Source organism: Lepisosteus platostomus, chromosome 8, assembly GCF_059453375.1.
Source record: "Lepisosteus platostomus isolate fLepPlt1 chromosome 8, fLepPlt1.hap1, whole genome shotgun sequence".
Classification (NCBI taxonomy): domain Eukaryota; kingdom Metazoa; phylum Chordata; class Actinopteri; order Semionotiformes; family Lepisosteidae; genus Lepisosteus; species Lepisosteus platostomus.
The window spans coordinates 62,161,816-62,181,984 of NC_142618.1; the positions used below are offsets into that span (position 1 = coordinate 62,161,816).

The window sequence follows — 20,169 nt, forward strand, 5'->3', positions numbered from 1 at the left end:
GATCTTTGTCCGGGCCAGTTAAAGCTGAAGCAATAATAACGTTATCAGAAACTGATTCAATAAGAATCAGCTGGGGGTTTACTAACTCTAACTCTTCTGGACTATTAGCGATAGGAATAAATCTGAGCCTAAACTCCCCGTGCGTCATTTCGTACTGTTAATGCAATCGAAAATGATTTTTTTCATTTGATGTCAGTCAGCCTCACTGACCCTGTATGACTTATAGTTCCGTGTTTCAGAATTTCCTCTCTATTGTGAGAATGTGCTCAGGACTGAAGTGATTGGGTATATCCAGTATCCAATGGATATGAGAGATCAAAAACATTCCCAGGCTTTCACAGGAAGCAAAATTGATTAACATTTTATTGTTAAAAATCTGAATTATTGCTGCTACAAACACAATCTGCAGGTCTTTTTTCTAGTTTCTGTTTGCAGAGCTATCTATCCAAAAGTGTGTTAAATAATGAATGCTCACTAGGATTCACGATTAACTCCATTTCAAGATAAACTCTACAGTTCCATGTTCATTTGGGATTTCCTCTTCACATTCAAAGTCATTTACTAGCAGGAAGTCAACATAGTAACTGAGAAGCAACCATTTTTAATAGCCAGCACAGGAAGAAAGTTCGGGTGGGATAACAACAGCCAAGTTCAATCATCCTCAGCTGCCCTGAATCGTAATCATTGTTGATATCATTTCCTCATGTTGGAAATGATCAATACTGCACAGTACATCAGCCCTGTCTCTCCCTATGTAACAGGAGCCGGTCCAGGCTCCCTCAAAGCACAGTTCAGGACCCTATGCAGACGGTATCATCTGGAGAAAGGAACAGCAGGATCGGACGGGTTGACAGACAGGGGGGCGTGACAGCGGTGATCCGGTGCTCAGGGGGCATGGCGATGGCAAACAAGTTCAGACAGTCCAAGGGGAATCCGGGGCGCAGTCCAAAGTCCAAAACCTGGTGATCCAACCAAGATGAGAAAAACACAGTTAAAATCTGGAACGGGATCTGGAACAGGGACAGGGAATAAAACCAGGGTGACGAGGCCAGGCGCTCCGAGCCCCGGACTCAGATGGTCAGGACGCCGTGACAAAGCCTGTGCCGTCGGGTCTCTCCTGGACCAGCTGGTCGGCGGGCTTCCGGGCGTCCATCTCCCAGTGCTGAGCCAGGAATAGTGGGAGTTACCGGCTTAAATAAGGAGACAAAACAGGGGGCAGGAGCACATAATCAACTAAAATACGAAAGGGCCGGAGCGCCCTTAAGAGGAGGGATTACGATTGTGGCACTGTATCCTTCCTCCAGTCCTTCACCTCCGGTGCAGCTGCCCCTTGGTCACTCCTCCCGCCACAGGGGAGTCCCGGCCTCCTCGTCCCGTGTCCCGGAGGGCTCAATATGCTTCATTCGTGGGTGCTGCTATTCCTAGAGAACTGATACTCGTGTGTCTCTGCATGAAGCAGTCAAGCTCCTTCTAACTGCTCCTGTAGCAAAAATTTGCATAATGTGGTAAAAATGTGGTAAAAAGTATAAAGAGAAGTTCTTTCATAGCTGAGAAAACAGGAAACTATATACAGTATAGCTCAGACGTAGGGAATAATGCAAATATACAGTACAAGCATTACAGAGGAAAGCATTCACACCTTCAGTAGCGTTGCTGCGGTATATCACTTCTTGTTGCCACTGTTTTCTGTTCTATAGCAACATGAAAAGCTTTTTTTAATTTAAGATGAAAGGTTCTGTTACCAAAGGATGTTACGTTTTATAGTACACTGGGTTTTTGGAATTCACAATTTACTGCAATAGTTTTTATTTGTTATTGAATTAAAATTCCAGTACAAGTTAAGACACCTTTGCCTTGTGTAACTGTGGAATTTGAGTTAAAAATGACAAGAATATAATATGACTATATAATTTATCATTGTCAAATCAAGGGAGGTTATGTTAGAATAGTACAATGCACTAGTTAGGCCTCACCGAGGATACTGCGTGCATACTTGGTCACCAAGTTACATAAAAGATATTGCTGCTCTGGAATCAGACCAGAGAAGAGCAACCAGATACATTCTGGGTCTGCAATGAGTGTCCCACACTGACAGGCAGAAAGAGGTGAACTGTGTGAATTTTGAACAGAGACAAAATCAACGCAGCAGGTTTCTTCCAAATCAACAGTGAAACATGAACCAGGGTCACCAGTGGAACCTACAGTATATTGAAGTGCAATTAAAGCTGAGAACAAGAGGCTCTTTTTTCTTGAAAGGGCAGCAGGAGTAACAGAACAAGCTGCCCAGCCATGTGGCTGAAGTCGATACTTTGTCTCCTTTCAGGAACCAGCTAGATCACACTCTTGGTTCAATTAACTACTAACTACCAAATGGACCATACAGACCCAATGACCTTCTCTCCTTTGTAGCCTTTCTTCTGCTCTTAGGAGGACGAGGATATGGCATTTATACCATCTTATAAGACTGTTACCATGGCCAGATTGTTGTCTTATATTGCTCATGATTTCTTAATTTCTGTAAATTGCTGTAATTCTATACTGAATGTGTAAGTGTTTGACAAAAATCAGCGTAAACTTAACTGGAACTTTATTATTATATTATATTCCTTCCCTTATATTATATTATAAGGGAAGGAATTTCAGCATTCCCAGACTTCAGGCAGCACATCTCTTGGGAGGCTGTAAAATCAACTTGTTTGTATGACTGGGAAATGCAGTGTTATTATTTATAATAACATAGCAGATTATTAACATAGTGAATATTTATAACACATTTATAACAATTGCATTCAGTTATAAGCATTGTGTAAATTACATACTGTATATATGTGTGTTTTTTTGGAAATGTGCTGGCTAAATCACCTGACCTGCAATTCAAACAGTTCTATGGAAGTCACTGGGTCTTCTGGCTCTGGAATTTTGTTACATCTCTGTAGTTGTATTCAGATATAGAAGTACAGTATAATGCTTTGTGGGCAATGCTATTGTCTACTGCAGTGGTTACCAACCAGGCTCTTTAGTGCACTAATGTGTGGATACAGCTCTCGATTGTATTATTGAAAAGCAACATTAGATGCAGTGTCATGAAAGACTCTGTATGAAAGAAATGTGCTGCGACTGATCACGATTATTATAATAATTATTATCATTATTATTATTGGTCAATGGGCACAACTGTTGATCTGCACAGGTTTATAGTAGTTGATATTTAATCACTACCTGATGTATTACTGGACACTCAGATCTACTGGCAATCATTTTATTTTTTGGCACATAAACTGTTTTGCCGTTACTTGCTTTGCTTTTCTTGAATTCATATTTGCTTGAATGGAATTAAATTGGAAAGAAATAAAAACCTTGGCAGGATTTAAACAGCCCCAGGGCTCACAAATACAAATCAGCCTTAACAGGTAACAGTATTGTTCAAAAAAGGTTTATTTTCTAACGATGAACTACGTGAATTGTATTTTCTTTTCACTTGGAACAGTATTATAAGCTGAGGCTGGAATAAGCCAGGTTCCTTTCGAATTTTGCAGCTGAGAAGCTTAAATTACTTCTGTGGACACCTGTGTTTTTCTCTAGATGTTTTTAGCATGGTAGAGTGCAACACCCTGAACTTGGCTTTACGAGAAATGATGTCAGGTTACCTAGAGCCAGTGTATTACAATTTATGGTTTAGCAGATTTATTCTACTGAACTACTGTAAATTCCAAAAATACCTACTAGCAAACAGACATGACATTCACAGAAGCAGGTGCTCAGACTGCCTTAAATTAATTTGCATTGTATTTACCCACTGCTTCACCAGGACGACAAACAAGTAAACAAAATAAACACCGATTTATCAAATAAATATGGCCAGAGGTTTGACAAGCTGTGCCAGGCTTCTTGCTGGTCTGCTTGCCAACTTGTTAACTGTAGTTAACAGTGAAATGCCCGCACCGCCGGTGAGGAAAGATGAGAGAGGGCCGAACACAGTTATTTCCTTCAAGAGGAAGATCAGGTTCTTTTAACAGACTTCCTTCTAGCACGGGAAAGGGTTTTCCTCGCCTTTCTCCTTCCTCTGTGCCAGTAACAGGCGCCTCGGTGAGAGCTTGTGCATTAAACTGTTTGCAGCTTTATGTGACTGGCCTGGGCAATCTGACCGTGTGCCATGACAACCTCAGGGGCAGTGCAGCGGCTGGACACTCGGTCATTTCTGAAGGCAGCTGCATACACAGCTGTAAAATCCCTCAGCAGATCAGAGCCAGATTTTGAGTTATAGTTGCTACTGCTGTCATCTGAGGAAGTTACATTTTGCAATAAGAATAATAGGGGTTATGCTTCCCTAAGACTGGTCTATATTTTGCAAGGACATTGATGTTACAGCAGTACTTTGCAATCTATACCAGAGATGCAAGGTGCAACTGAGAGGTGATGGAGTTCTGTTGTTTTTTAATTGTTCTAGCTGGAGAGTGTGTCTCCATAGCTCAGCAAAGACATCGCTTTTCATTTCCACCCTGATGTGAAGAGCATTGCTGAACAGGTTCACATTGCGTCTGCCCCCTAAGGGAGGCCCTTGACTCTTGCTCCATGGTAGACGGAAAAGGTCTTTGCTTAAACAGCGGTTCGTCACCTGTCTGGAGAGGCCTTCAGATGAAGCCCCGAATTGTGTCCTTTTACTGCAGGAGAAGCCCAACCTGCTCTTGTAGCGCTCCGTGTTAAAACAAGGAGCTGTTTTCCTGGAGGAGCGAAGTGGTCAGACACACTTCTCCATTGTGCTGTGGCAGCCTGCATACATTATTATTCTATTATTCTCAAAACTTTGCTGGCTTGGCTAGCTGGTGTCATGAATGCCTTAGTAAAGAGCTCAGCCATTGTGGACACAGCCTGACTGAACACTTGCTTTTCGCCTCCCGTGCAACAGTCCCTTCTCCTGGCAAACAACGTCTCAGACATTTTTAATTAGAGAAATTCCACACAGGACACCTGTTCATCCAGAACTGCGAGAAAGCACGACAAGGATCAGATGCCATTTCTTATCAATAAACACCACCCAGCCTCAGGGCAAAACCCCCGGGAACTGTTCCAAGGCAAATCTTATTTAATGAGCGACATGTTTTGTGTGCCTTTCCCTTTCACATTCCAAAATAATAACACTTTAGCGGTGTGTGTTTACCTCAGTGTCGAATGTCTGAATCAACATGTACCACAGTATAATAGAATAATATACAGTATATCTATAATACACTGGATATAGGAAGAGTATATATTTCGTCTTTCCTGGTTACATCCTTGTGGTACGGGGCTCAATGTTGCTCAGTAATAATATATTTTTGTTGCTGTTTACACGTGAAACCATGGTATCAATGGAAACTCCCTTTGGCAAAGGCTCTGCATCCGGTCTTTCTCCTGACAGTCTGTGTGCGTAATCACTGTGCTCCATCACACAGCCAATTGATGATCAGCTATTATTATTATTATTATTATTATTATTATTTGGCTGGTGTTCCAGCTGTACCTGTTCATTCTGCGTTGTATTTCCCTGTGGCAGTCGTTCCTGGCCCAAGGGCACCACAGCAGGGCGCCATCTGGACACTGTCTGGACACAGCAGCTCACAGCACACTCCACATGAGGAAAGAGGATCTCGTTCATCCACACAGGTTTTCTACCATCCAGTACGATCTGGTCTTGTTAGCACATGATCTTGTAATCATGATATTACATGATATTAGCAAAATTCTTTTTTGTTTCAAAACATTGACGTAGGGGTTCGGGTTTCAAAAAGGCTGTTAGGTAATTGTTAAGGCGTGCATAATTTTGTTTTGAAATTGTTTCTGTGCATTATATCCACCTATCCGCTTTCTAAACACTTTATCGGATACAGGGTCATGGTGCAGCAGGAGCCCGTCTCACTGAGCTTTATAGTTCTTCTTCAGTCCATTGACAGAAAAGCCCATTCCACATCCTTCATCGTGAGCCCCTTTAGCACATGCTTGAAGTGTGCCTTTGAATAACTGTTATCCTGGCTTTAATTGTCCAAGACCAAAACAGCAGGAGATGGCAAAACGGATTCTTCCACCACTCTGTCGGAACCTAGATGAGCTCATCTGGTTCTGTGACTGCACGGTGTTGCCAGTTCCTGAGCTCCAGAAACATCTTCACTTCATACTGAAACCTCCACCGTGCTTCACACTAGGTCTAATATTTTCTGGCGTCTACATGAAGTTCATGAATATTTTCCCTAAAAAATTGAATTTTAAGTCTTTATTTTTGGAAGATCCATTTAATCACTTTTAACCCCTCTTCACAAAAACTTCTTCAGGTGCTTCCATGTACTTTTGTGTGCAGTAGCAAATCAGAGCAACTTGCCAAAAGGCTTGTGTTCAAAGTTTGTGTGGGTCCTACATGGCATTAATTTCCAGGTTCTCTGGACTTCAGTAAAGTTCTAAATTTTCTAAAACCGAAAGTGTTAATTCAGGTGTTTTTCCTAGGCTGTTAGAGCTAATTGTGTTTTGTCTGCTTGACATATCCTCACTATTGTCCTAGAACGGTTTTATTTGTATTTCTTGTTTCATGTCCTTAGAATTATCCTCTGCTTCAGTAGTCTGTACATTTCAGCAGGCGTGTTGTGTCCTGCTTGTTTGTCTCTTACTGCCTGCAAGTTGCATCTCTTGCACTTTTATGTTACACTTTTGTCTGTTCTTCCAGTTCCTACCTGTCACCTTAAGTAGTTATGTTTTGTTTGGTGTAAATTCATGCATGATCACAGATGTCCACTATGCACTGATGCTACTGTAACATGGAGGGTTCGAATGTTTGAATGGAGGAATCCTTCTTCTGGAACTCAACTGAACCAGTATACAGTTTGCAGCCACAACCCTCTGAACTTGAACTTGAACTTTATTGCCATATGTAACCGGTACTGGTACAATGGAATTCTTACTTACAGAAAGTCTCTCGATTGTAAAACAAGTGTAAAAAACAAAACAAAGTGCAAACAGTGCATCAAGACAATGTACAAACAAACAATAGACAATGTGCAAGTAAACATGTAGACAGTTTGAATGTAAACAATACAGACGTGTAAACAATGAATCTCCTACCACCAATGCTCTCCTACCACAGCAGAGTTAATCACAACTCCCTTCAACCATTTTATCCATACTAGCTGTATAATGTCTTTATACCTAGGCATTGCAAATTTCATAGTAATTAACCCATTACATCCTTATAACAAAAGTAAGGTGAATTTCCCTCTCTCTCTTATTTTAGAAATGTCTTTGTCACTGGTCACTTGTCACTGGTCACTCGTCGCAGCTACTGTAGCTTGGCAATATGGGCTCTGTCAAACCTCTCCCACTGTAAATAGCAGGAGTTCATTCTTTTTTATTTAGATTTCCAGGTTTTGACATAGATAGACCAAGCAGGTCTGACATTCCTGGTCACATTGTGACATTCCTGGATACCTTGCTCAAAGAGACATATCATCTTCTGCATCACTTGTCTGGCACGGCATACAGTTTCACATTCTTAGCCAAGCAGTCATGTCCAGCCCAGGCAAAAGAGTTCCCTTGACCGGTAATGCCAGCGACTTCTTTGTGGAAGGGCTCTGGGGAGGCCAGACTCTTTCTACTGTTGTCTGTACTGACCATTCAAGCACAGTGTTATTTCCTGTCCAAACACACAGGACAGCAGACTGGTATTGGAGACATAAACCCGGTGTTACTGCCGCTACTAATAATTGCAACAGTAACCTTGTGGTTGATGCAGAATGATTTTGGATGTTCAGGTGGACCAGGGGGTGTTGTCCTGGCCAAGGGGATGAGCCAGTCTGCCCCCCCATAACCAAAGGGCTGCAGCATTGGCAGGGCGGGGCAGAGGAGGGGGCTCAGCATTAGAAGAGTGGCAGAATAGGGGTGCAATCAGTAAAACGAAGTATTAAAGCAGCAGAACCAAGGCACTTACAAGCCAGAGGTTAATTAAAGCATCTTAATGCTGTGTCTCACATAAAACCAGATGCCACGTGACATTCAGTGATGACAGATGATCCTCGCGTGTTTGTGCAATCCACCCTCTCTGGCATGATGTCTTGTCAGCAGCTTCTCTTCCTCAGTCAAATACACGCTGCTCAAGGGGGCACAGGATCACCTCTTCTTCAGCCCCACAGCACAATGTGTCCAACACAGAACACACATTTTTGTTTTCTCTCTTATTGTGTTGGTATGCAAAACAGATTTGCCCAAATGGGACAAGAAGCACATGTGAACGCCAAAGGATTCCAAATCATAGACACCAGCTCCCCCTTCTGGCCAACTCATCTCCATGACATTCTAAACACAGATACTACTGTCCCATGGAAGGGGTGGCCAACCTGTGCTGGAGAACCCTGACGCAGCTGGATTTATGAGCATAAGATTTATTATGACCATTGAAGCAGGTGAGGTGCTCAGCTAGGGAATTGAAAAGGCAAGGAAAAAATATACGCAGCTCTCAAGCAACATAGCCGACCCTTCCTGCCTTAATTGAAAAAGTTAACTGACTTAATTGTCTAAAATGCAAGACCTGCATGAGCATGAATATTACAGTTCTTATTAAACAGTCAAGGAAACCTGGAGATGCATTGTGGCTTTTCACAACAGTATTGCATCTGACCGTGGCATCCTTGAATTATGGTGATGTACACTTCCATTTACCCAGACTTACATGAAACTAGTTCTTGAAAATATCGTGGAATAGGTTCAAGTCTTGCCTTTTGCAGTGTTTATTTAAATATCTCAGGTAAACAGACTACATGTATCTTCATTGATTTAAAGTAGCTACAGGACTGTACAAATCAGAGCTACAGGAGCTTTGTTGAGGTGTGGTCTCCTGACCTGCAAGAGAGACTTTAATTTTTTGCTGTGACTTTAGTTAAATGCTGTGTTCCTTACCTGGTAAATACCCTACAATCACAGTTTAGGAAACCCTACATTCCTCTTAATATAGGTTTATGTTGAATCTGCTTGTGTTTGCATTGATGTGGGTTCGAGAGTAATTTCAGTAGTGTGGGTTATCCCTCACAGGCAATGTCTGAAGTCATTCCAAGGGGTTTAGTGCATTTCTGCATGTAAATCATTCAAAATGCAGCTTCAGACTGAGGCAAAATGCAAGAGTGCAGGAACGTAGACTCAAATGCAACATGTTTGCAAACACTTAGAAAGCATCTTGGAGAAGCTGCGAAAAGCCTTACATAAGAGAGACAAAAAAGGAAATTACAACACCAGTACCCCCCAAAACTCTATTCACTTGTCCGTGTGAGTTCAATGAGCAAATCCTGGAACAAGAGCAGCCTCTAAGCTGATCCTGAATCCAGCCAGACAACTGTATAGAAGGAGTCCCAGGGACTATACATGGTGAATGATTATATTCTTCAAGCCTCAAGCCTCATGGCAGCCTAGACAGACTCAAATCTCTGAATGGGACCGAAGAAGGTGCTGGTCTGTTGTCCCTGATGAAGAAGGTGCTGGTCTGTTGTCCCTGATGAAGAAAGTGCTGGTCTGTTGTCCCTGACTGTGATATATAAAGTGTTCATTATATATATAGAGAGAGAAATTAGTTCTCGGCGTACACCTGAATAAACTAAATAAAATAAGAGCTAACACACAGATGAATGACGAAAAAAATCAGGAAATAAAAAAAGGTTTTTGAGAAAGACTCTGGAAGAGGCATAGAAGGAGAGACACTAATGGATTTTGTTTTGACTGTTTTCCGAAGTGGCAGACAACTGTTTTTTAACCCAAAACAGTGAGTAATGTGGAGAACGTACTGTATACAGAGACACAGATCAGACTGCCATTATCCTCTGATGGATAATTCAGACAGGTGAGGAGGGAGCAGTCCACACAGAGCCCTGTGTTTTAACAAGGGCAATTTCTGACATAAACCAGAGGAATCCGCTTCAGGTCATAAAAATAAGTGTGCATCCAAAAGTTGAAAGTCCAAAGACAAATTATTTGATACAGATTCATGATTGTTTTCAAAGCAGAAATGAAGCAAAAAGTCATCAGGAAAGCAACATATACTGTATACAGACTCTGTGGTTAAGATACCCCAAAATGGGAAAAGAAATCCATGACTGTAGTTATTAAAATATATTTTTCTTGGCCACATGCTTCTGTAAGTGGTATTTGGAGTTATGAAATTTGACTTTCATTTTCTCAGTTTATTTCCAGACATTTGCATGAAGATAAAATAAAATCATGTTGTTTTTATCTTAACCTTTTATTTCTACTGTTACAACAAGTATCTTAGATAAAATAAGTTCGTATATTAGTAATGAACATTATGAACGTATATATGCTGTTGCATAAATATACTGTTGTTTCCCCTTTTTCCCCCAGAAGTGTATAATATCTGAGTCTTGATTCATACTTTTGTATCAGAGAACCACAAACTCTGCATCTCAGCAATAAACTCCTCTTATATTAATATAAAAAACAAACACATTGTACAAGAAGTAAATGAGAATGACTAAGCTATTAATGCTGTGCATTTTCTCCATTCTAAAGTTTGGTTTTAACACTCTTCCTGTGTTGCGGATCTCATTCGTATGTGAAAATGAGAAGAAAATGGTAGTCAATAGGCGGTTTCAGTTTTAATTAAAGGCTGACATTCTCACAAAAAACTGCTTCCCTTTTAATAATCCTCATTATCATTAACGATTGTACTTTGTACATTTAATATGTTACAGTTTAAATCAAATTTTATTGCTATGTTATGCGTTACTGCCAAAAATGTCCTGAAAACTTCCTTTGTGTAATATGACTCTTAATAAGCACTTTAGCTGTATCGAGTGCTGGAAGTCATATATTCAGTGTCAGTGATGTTCTAAAAGTAGTAATTACAAGCACAAAGAATGCTGGACATTTTCCAGATAAGTGCACACTTCGTTCTAGAATGCTAACTGTGTTTGACAGTCCTGGCTCTTGTGCCAGAACGAATAGATTGTACTTGCCAAAAAAACCATCAGACTTTCTAAGCCAATGACAGCCGGCTCGCCATCAATCAGATTGTACCTTCTGGGTCACTTAGACGGTATAAGGTTGCGATTATTATTAATCTGATAGAATCAAATTTCAAGCAGGGCTGAATCTGAATTTCGTTCCCATTAGATCTGTACTGCCTGCAAGAAAGGAAGCATTAATTGAAAGGTGTGATGTTTATTCATAAGCATATTTGCTGTGATGTTTTTATTTAACTTGCATTTTTGGTTGTTTTCCCTGCAGGAGAGCAGCTGGATCAGAAGATCTCTACCAGGATATTTGTTATTATGTTCTTTGACATTTTTATATGATCTTTGAAGGCACATGTAATATTTTAGCTAAATTAAATCTCGCAATTTAAGGAGGTAAGATCATAAGACTCTGAAAAGTGATACCTCTCTCATACTTCCCTGAACAGTTAACAGTAGTGCAGTGCATAAGCGCTAAAGAAAAATACAAACCTTTCTTCAAAATGTCATTGAAAACTGTACAGCTAGTTTTCAAAGACTTGAAACATAAACTTAGCCTTTTCAGGATAAATATCAGTCTTACTTAAAATTGTTCGTAATGAAATAATTTAAATACTTCTTGCAGTTAGGGGGCATCCAAACTCAAAACAGGAAAGAAGAGTCAATTTATGTCCTTGTAACCTGATTGCAAAGACAAACTTGAGCAGAAACTAAAAGCTCCTTGAGTTTCTGTTTACAGTGTGTGGAAATTAAGGTTTGCACTGTTCCCTAAAGGTTCTTGAACTCACCACATCACTGTAAAACCCCAGTCAAGAAAGCAGCTGGGAAGTTTTGACTGGCATTTGATTAGAAGCTAGCAGAGGCATTTGTCCCAGATTTCAAGAGGCAAATGGTGTTCCTAAGAAATGTTTAGGTTCAGACAATATACCAACTCCTGCCAACCACTGCTTCCAGGGAATAGTCACAAGACCACAGACGTTCTCTCCCAGCATTCTTTGCTTAAGTACCCCCCTGCCCCACCCACCACAGCCGTAACCATACAGTCTGTTTTACAGCCACTCTTGTCCGTGCAGCCAGGCTGCTGCTCCTGACACTGTGTCACTACCTTGCTGTGCTACTCTTGCAAATACAGGAAGAAGTGCCTGCAAGAGGGGTGATTCATCAACACAGTTTGCACAGTGACTCACGCCTGTGGGTCGGTTGGTTTTCCAAGTGCTTTGTTTGAAGGTCGTGCCACAGCTACTGGTACGCATTCCCACACACTGAGCCGCTTGCGGAGCTGTGCTGGTAAACAGGGGGATCCAGGTGTGGGAGCAGAATGATTCACGCAGGAATGGTTTCTGCAGCGACTGGGAGAGCGCTGGAAACTGGTCAATGGACATACAGCCCCTGAGCAATGCTCTATCAGATGAATCATAAGTCCTAGAAATATGTAGCAAATGTGGATGTGTTTATATTTTGGTTTCACTCAGAGTTGGATGAAAGCAATGTGTTCTACATTTTAGATCATACCTCGTGCATCATTCCAGATAATGCAAAGAGTTAAAATCATATTGCATTTACCCTGTAATACCATCTCTGCACTCTTGCTTTATGGTCTTCTAGGATTCAAACTTATTCATCAATTGAATACAGAATGACTGCAACAATGCTGAATTGTGGTTAGAAAACCAGTTAATCCAGACTAGGGTTAAAAGCATCTGAACCAAATACATGCATCCTAGCCTGTATATTGAATGCATGGACATGCAGAGCAGATAGAATCTGATGATAAACATTTTTCTGACGATAGCTGGCATAAAATGTGGAGTGATTTGCATCTCTTGTGAAACTACTGCTTTATTTACTGGATAGAATATAATACAGTTCCAAACAGTGCATTAATGTGTCTTAAAGGACAATAAGAACTAGAGAGATGATCCAGATTATGGATTATGTACACGTTATTGAGTGGTCTCAAGTTAAACCCTTGAAACTTAAACTATGTATGTGTGTGTGTGTGGGTGAAGATACAGGTAAACATAACTTTCAATGATTGCAAAAACTTTGAAGTTAAGACCTGACTGATTTGAATTGAATGTAATGTGCAGTAATTGAATGTGATGTGTGACATTCATATGTGCAGTTATTTAGTTGTATTTTAAAACACTCTGACATCTATTTCCTGTAAAAAGTGTTTGTGTTGTCTTTGACATTAATAAAAACATTGTTCTAAGAAATGTTTCTGCGTTGGTCTGCATGTGTCGTTGCTGTTGTAATCCTGGAAGAGTTTGAGATGCCTGTCGTTGCTGGACTCGCTGTGCGTGTGGGAAGGAGAGAGGAGAGGCAGGAGCTCCTCTGGGTTACAGGGAACCTGGACAAGAATGTGTTGTGTCACACAGGTAGTTTCACTCCAGCTGCCTGCAGCGTCACTAGAGGAAACACCAGAGAGGAGGTATCAGGTCTCTGTGCCTCTTGCAGTTTGGAGCTTAAAACAAAGACTGAAAGTACATGGGTAAGGATCTGCACCTGTGGCTGGAAGGTTGCTGGTTCAAATCCTGTGGCCAGCAGAGGAATCCTACTCCATTGGGAACAAGGCCCTTAACCCCAACTGCTCCAGGGGCTTTACAATGGCTGACCCTGCGCTCTGACCCCAAGCTTCTCTCCCTGTCTGTGTGTCTCATGGAGAGCAAGCTGGGGTATGTGAAAAGATGAATTCCTAATGCAAGAAATTGTATATGGCCCATAAAGTGATCTTATGTGACATTCCTCTTTCTGAGCAGTTTATCCTTTGCTTTTCAAAGAGGATTGTCTTATTTTTCTTGCATGGCTGATTTTGGGAGATCCTTTCGGATTAGGACTGGATTTATTGATTCTAATATCATTTTTAGGTTTGTAATCTTCCTTAGGGTGATAAATAATCCAAGCAGTCAAAGAACCAATTGTTTACCAACTCCGGGATGCATAATCAATTTGCCATGGCTGTATTTTATTAGAAGAAATCAAGCAATATCTAGACTAAGTCATCTTAAGGTAATCCATTTTAGAGACATCATTATCTTCTCCTACCGACATGCACATTTATTTTCATCTTTACAGCGATTGTATTTACTCAGACAAACGACCTAAAAAGCTTTAAAAAAACAAAATAAAAATCACTAATCCCGTTAGTTGTGCATTGACATCTATTCGATTCAGGTACATGATCCCATGTGAAAAGATCACCAGGCCAAGCCCATTTGATTTAATTTACTTTATATTCTTTAATATTCAAGCTGTTTTGGTCCCAGAACCTCTTCTAAAAGGAAGGTGGGTGGGAGAAAATTTATTTTGTTTCCTCCACTGCAGCTCTTTCCAGATTACTATGTTCCTGCGATTCTATTCTGTTTTTATCTATTTCTTATCTACACATCCCATTCTTATGAAAGTAAAAGTACCATGACATTGATTCACAATATTTGCACTTTATTATAGAGATATTATTTTTGAACATTGGTTGAAACATTGCTACTGTAAACATCCATCTGCGATCAGAGAGCTGCTTATTCCTGATGGGGAATGTAGGTTCTCCCTGTGTTCACATTAATTTCTTCCATGTACTTCAGTTATTCTCCACAGTCCAAAGACATACTGGTAGATTAACTGGCTTCTGGAAAAAAACTGACCCTGGTGTGAATGCGTGCATGTCTGTGTGTGATCTGCGATGGACTGCTGTCCCATCCAGGGTGTATCGTGTTTTGCACCCATTGCTGGCTGAGATAGGCTCCAGTTCCCCATTGACTCTGTATTGGTTAAAAAATGGATGGATGGATATAAGTACTTTTCAGTGCTCAAGGAGTTCTTGTAACTGAAAAGTTTACATACTTGATTCATGAATAGCTCACAGGTGTTGCCAGTCTTTGAAAACAGGTGACCTAACTGGATTGGAGCTTTCCAGAGCCTCTGCTTCTGACTTAAGAACATGTGCAAAGAGTAGTGAACAAACAGAATTCCACAAAAAGTAACGTCTATTTAAAACCACATGGAAAAGATTACAGCATTTTTTTTCTGGTTGTGGTAGTTTGAAAAGAATCATGACAGTGCCTGTGCTATATCACCCTGCAGCTCACAACTGGCAACCCACTGAAGCTCAGCAGGTGTTAGCTTGGTCAGTACCTGGATTGGAGACTCCTGGGTAAAACAGAGGTTGCTGCTGGAAGTTTTAGTGTTAGTGGGGCCAACAGGGGGCGCTCAACCTACAGTCTGTGTGGGCCCTAATGCCCCAGTATACTGACCGGGACATTATACTGTAAAAAGGGCGCTGTCCTTCAGATGAGACGTAAAACTGAGGTCCTAACTCTCTGTGGTCATTAAAAATCACAGGATGTTTCTCAAAAAGAGTAGGGATGTTAACCTCAGTGTCCAGAGTTTTGAAGCCTGAAGTAGAATGTATCCAGAACAGTGGGGAACTGTCTGTGAACACTACCATTCGTCTAAAATGTTTTTTGCAATACTTAATGACCAAGTAGCCAATACCTCAGTTTAAAACTATATCTCCTACAACACAACATCGCCGGTCACCATTGGTTAGGAAATTTGGGTCATGTGGGGATAATGCCCCTTCGCTCCACTAACTCCAATTACGGCAGCAGGAACCCAGTGCTCCCTCTCCGTCCATTGGATGAGATGTAAAATCGAGGTTCTAACTCTCTGTGGTCATTAAAAATCCCAGGACGTTTCTCAAAAAGAGTAGGGGTGTTACCCTGGTGCCCTGGCCAAATTTCTCCCTGGGCTTTATCAGTCATGGCCTCCTAATAATATCCATCTTTGAACTGGCCTCAGCATTCTGCTCTCCTCCCCACTGAGAGCAGGTGTGTGGGGAGCGGACTGGAGCATCATCCAGGTGGGGCTGCACACTGGTGGAGGGGATCCCCATTACCTGTGAAGAGCTTTGAGTGGAGTGTCAAGAAAAGTGTTATATATTGGTAAGGAATTGTTATAGCTCACTCCACACTTGGGTTATGTACAGACTGCAGAGTTACTAGCTCAATGCCCTTAAGGACACATGGGCCTATTCTATGGGCAAACACTCGTTCTGTTCAAGATGCCCCGCATTGTCTGCAGACTGTGCTCTGTTTTGCATCAGTGATGGCACTTACACCACAATTCTAAGGTTCAAAACTGCAGAGGATGTTAAGGAGCTTCAGAAAATCTGAATATTTAGTTCTCTTAAGCTTGTGCGTTTGCTCAGGTTAGTTAAATTTCTTGATTGACTGTAGTGCGCATCAATAACAGATTGAAGATAAACAAAGTGCCTTTAATAACAGACAGTAAGGGGGTATACAGACATAAAGGCTGTCAGCCTTGACTTTCCATCTTTGGTTCACTCCTGCTTGTTCAGACACGCTCTCCTGCTCTCATCTTACTTTCACACAGACAGAAATTGCCTACAAGGATCAGTCACCTACAGTTTGGGGTGAATCTACACTAGCTGTAACCAGGCTGCACGCAGTGGGATCACGACCACAGAAAAAAGTGCTCATCTTTGTAAACAGGAAGAGTACTGCACGCCATCTAGTGGCAGCAAGGAATAACATCACTTTTGAAAGACTGTTATTGAACTGCTGTCAATCCGCTGTAAAATTCTGTGAATTGTTCTCCATCACAAAAAGTTTTTTTTTAAAAGTACATCAAAGTGATTTCCAATATGATCCTAAACATGACATAGTTCAGAAGACGTTTTCTGCCTGTAAGAAGAGACGATGACTGCTGCTGCAGTTTTTCTCTATCACTATGCAGCCGTCAACATTTGACATGATGCTGTTGTCAGTCAGCACTGCAACACAAACCGTTAAAAAGATGCCTTATGATCATACAGAGGAAAGTGTTTGTCTCCTCTCCAGTATGAATGCCTGTGGGCGTGCAATACTTTCTCAAAATTTGAGAAAATATCCCTAACAAAGATAGTTACTGCAGACAAACAGATGGTCTGTGGATGTGCTCATCATGTAAATGACTTTTTTTGAACCCTCAAGGCACCTTCTTCTACATCTAGAAAGCGCCAAGCTCGATGAGATCCCACACATGTAGAAGTACAAGCCTGGGTGTGTTGTGGGGGAGGGAGGATTCCTGTCACTTGACCTCCAGGTCACAAGTGAAGGAGTCAAGGGTGTTTAATACAATGTGCTCTGTCTCTCTCAGCTCCAAACCTCCTTCTTTCTTGTAGCTGGACTTAGCTGAGGTGCAAAGAAGACTTGGGGTTTCACTGGCGATGCAGCTAGATAGGCACATCGGAGCTGTTCTTTTCTAACACACGCTGTTAGTTTATGTATTTAATTGCACTTATGTTCTCACGGTTGATTCAACCTTTTCATATTATTTTCAGATTATCTGCTCTTGAGAGGAAGCAATTGACCTCAATAGGCTAATTTGCCACCTCTTGGGTATAACCTTTATACATGTTATAATCATGTTCTATATACTGTAGTTATGCCAATGGAAGTTGCTGACATTTGTCCCTCTTGTTCTAATTTCATGAAAATCGCCTCAGTTACAGTATTTAGCATAAACACATGTATACATTTTCTTGTCCAGATGCTCACAGATTCTTATACTCTTGCTGATGTTTATGAAGATAAATGTGTTATTAGCAAAAAAAAACAACATGTATACAGTATATACTGTACCCTATCACTTTGCAAACTAATTGTTAGATGTATTTCAGTCACACTAATGTTGTTATTTTCCAATTCCTTGTAAACTGTGTACTGTATATAGAAAGCATCTGGTTGTGATTGCCTCTCTGATTGGGCTTTTTCTTCCCTGTTCTGGAAGTGTTTTCGTATTCATATTAGATCTGAAACCTTTCACCTAATAAACTCTTGCACTTGAGACCCATCAGTGTATTCTGCAAGCATCTGCTCATGTGTCTTCATTGCTAAACTAAAAGACTTAATTCTGAGTACTAATACTTAATTCTAAGTATTTTAGGATAATACTAAACAATAATAACTTAACTAATCTAAATACAGAATTTTAAGGTTTATCATTAAGATGATATGTCAGTATAATGGTTAGCATGCTTGCCCTGGGTTTTCTTTAGCTGCTTTGGTTTCCTCCCACAGTCCAAAGACATCCTGGTAGGTTAATTGGCTTCTGGGCTTCTGTGTCCTGTGATGGACGGGTTTATCCTGCCTCGATTCTGTTGCCTGCTGGGATAGGCGCTGGCTCCCAGTGTCTCAGAGTGATCTGTTTTTGTTGGAAGCTGACAAAGAAACTGTTTGTTCTTCTTGGGCAGGACAGCCCAGGCGAATGTCAACAAGTTTGGTTGTTAGGTGTCAACAGGTCTTTCACAGATATTGTGACAAAACATACATTTTACTGGTGGGCAGCAAATATCAGCTGGACGAGCCACAAAGCTTCACAGTCATGGCTTCAGCCATCGTCAGGAACCCGGGAGTCACTCTTGATCCTCTCCTGTCTTTTGAGCCCCATGTGAAAATTAGATTAAAACCTCTGTTCTTCCCCTTATAAATATTGTGCACATTAGGCAATTTCTATCAATGTCCGATGGTGAGTGCGTGATTTATGCATTTATAACATCAAGGCTTGATTTCTGCAACTCTTTACTATAATGGGCTGCCTAACATCTTCTCTACAAGTTGCAATATGTCAGAAAACTCTGCAGCTAAACTCCTAACTCACACCAGACGTTAGCAACACATCACTCCTACACTCAAGTCTCTATGTTGGTTGCCTCTAAGGTAATGCATTCGATATAAGATATAGGATCTTATTATTGACTTTCAGGGCTCTAAATAATCTGGCTCCGTCATATATGTCTGACCTCCTCCATGTCTACACCCCCTCCCACGGGCTCTGGCCAGCTTACTGTGCACAGGACTAAAGCTGGGAGGTTTTTTTGTGATCGTGCCTTTCCTGTTGCTGCTCCAGTGTTATCGAATGACCTTCCTCAGACTCTACGATGGACAGATTCTTTGAATCTCTTCAAATCCAAAATCAAAACTCATGCCTTTTACTTGGGCCCTTGTCTGATGGCCCTACATTCTATCTGTATGAATTAGTATGTTCTCGTAATTTTTGTTTACTTTTTATTGTGCTTTTTTTGCCTTTGTCTTGATCACTATGTACACGCTTGCATCCTTGGGTTTAAAAGGTGCTTTATAAATAAAAAAGATATGACAAGAAACTGTTACTTACAGCCTCTTTAATTTTATTGATGCTTTCCCTGTATTTCTGTTTGCTGTCTTTCCATAGCTTGACTCACACCAATTTGCTTTTGAGTAAAGGAAATGGGTAGGGTGAATGTCCCAAGGTCTCAATTTAGTAGCATCACCTGTTACTTTACATTTATTAAGACTAAGAATGCAAATGAAAGCATAACAATGGCTTATCATTTGTGACTTGAAATTCTTCTTGGTGTGCTTCTGAAAATACCCACATATTTTGAGCTCAATTAAAGCACACTGTAGTTTTAAAGTCACTTAATATTGTTCTAATCATGTTCTGCTTGTCTATGTCTGATACTGCGAAACATCCATGCCTTTTGTTTATCTAGAATCGACTATTGTAACATTTTCCAGGTTGATATCTAAAAAACTGCTATTTGCAGTTCTCATATCTCCCCAGTGTTGAAGTCACAGATCTTGTTCCCATTCTAGGACCCCACTATTAACTAACAAAGCTCTGCATGATCTTGCATTACTGCGTTTGAGGACCTTTTACATCGAGCAAATGATGGTTTATTGTTTGTGCCCCAAACCACATTGAAAACTTGATTCATATGAGTGTCTTCTGTTTATGCTGCAAACTACATATAAAATTCAGGGTGGCAAGTTATCCTGTCAAAATCGTACATCTGAATCATGCATTGGAACATTTAATGCACTGGACAGAAATTCAAATAAACATATTTTTAATATGGGGATCCTGGATAAAAAATAATGAATATATATTTTTGGAATTCCACAGTATATCTGTTAATAACAGAGGCATGTATGCCTTGTGTGTTTGAGCTACAAAGGCAATCGGTGGGCACTGTCTCACCAGCCCTCTGAGGCTCAAGCTGTTACTGAAAAGTCTGAAGTATTAACAAACTTTGTATCAGCGTTTTAGGAAGGATCATTTTCTATTAAAAAAATCTTGCTTAAACTCATTATTTGTGAGTTCAGTGAAATAGGAAACACTTTTTTTTCCTTTATTAAAATAGCACAGTGCT

At 40.7% G+C, this 20,169-nt stretch overlaps 1 long non-coding RNA gene across 1 annotated transcript; it reads right to left on the minus strand.

Moving 5' to 3' along the window:
• Positions 1–345: 345 nt before the first annotated feature.
• On the minus strand, positions 346–5,624 carry LOC148657672 (uncharacterized). The gene is made up of 2 exons (XR_015941039.1): positions 5,501–5,624; positions 346–959 (listed from the first exon to the last, which is right to left on the minus strand). It is a non-coding gene; the product is annotated as an uncharacterized LOC148657672 (long non-coding RNA).
• Between the last annotated feature and the right edge of the window lie 14,545 nt (positions 5,625–20,169).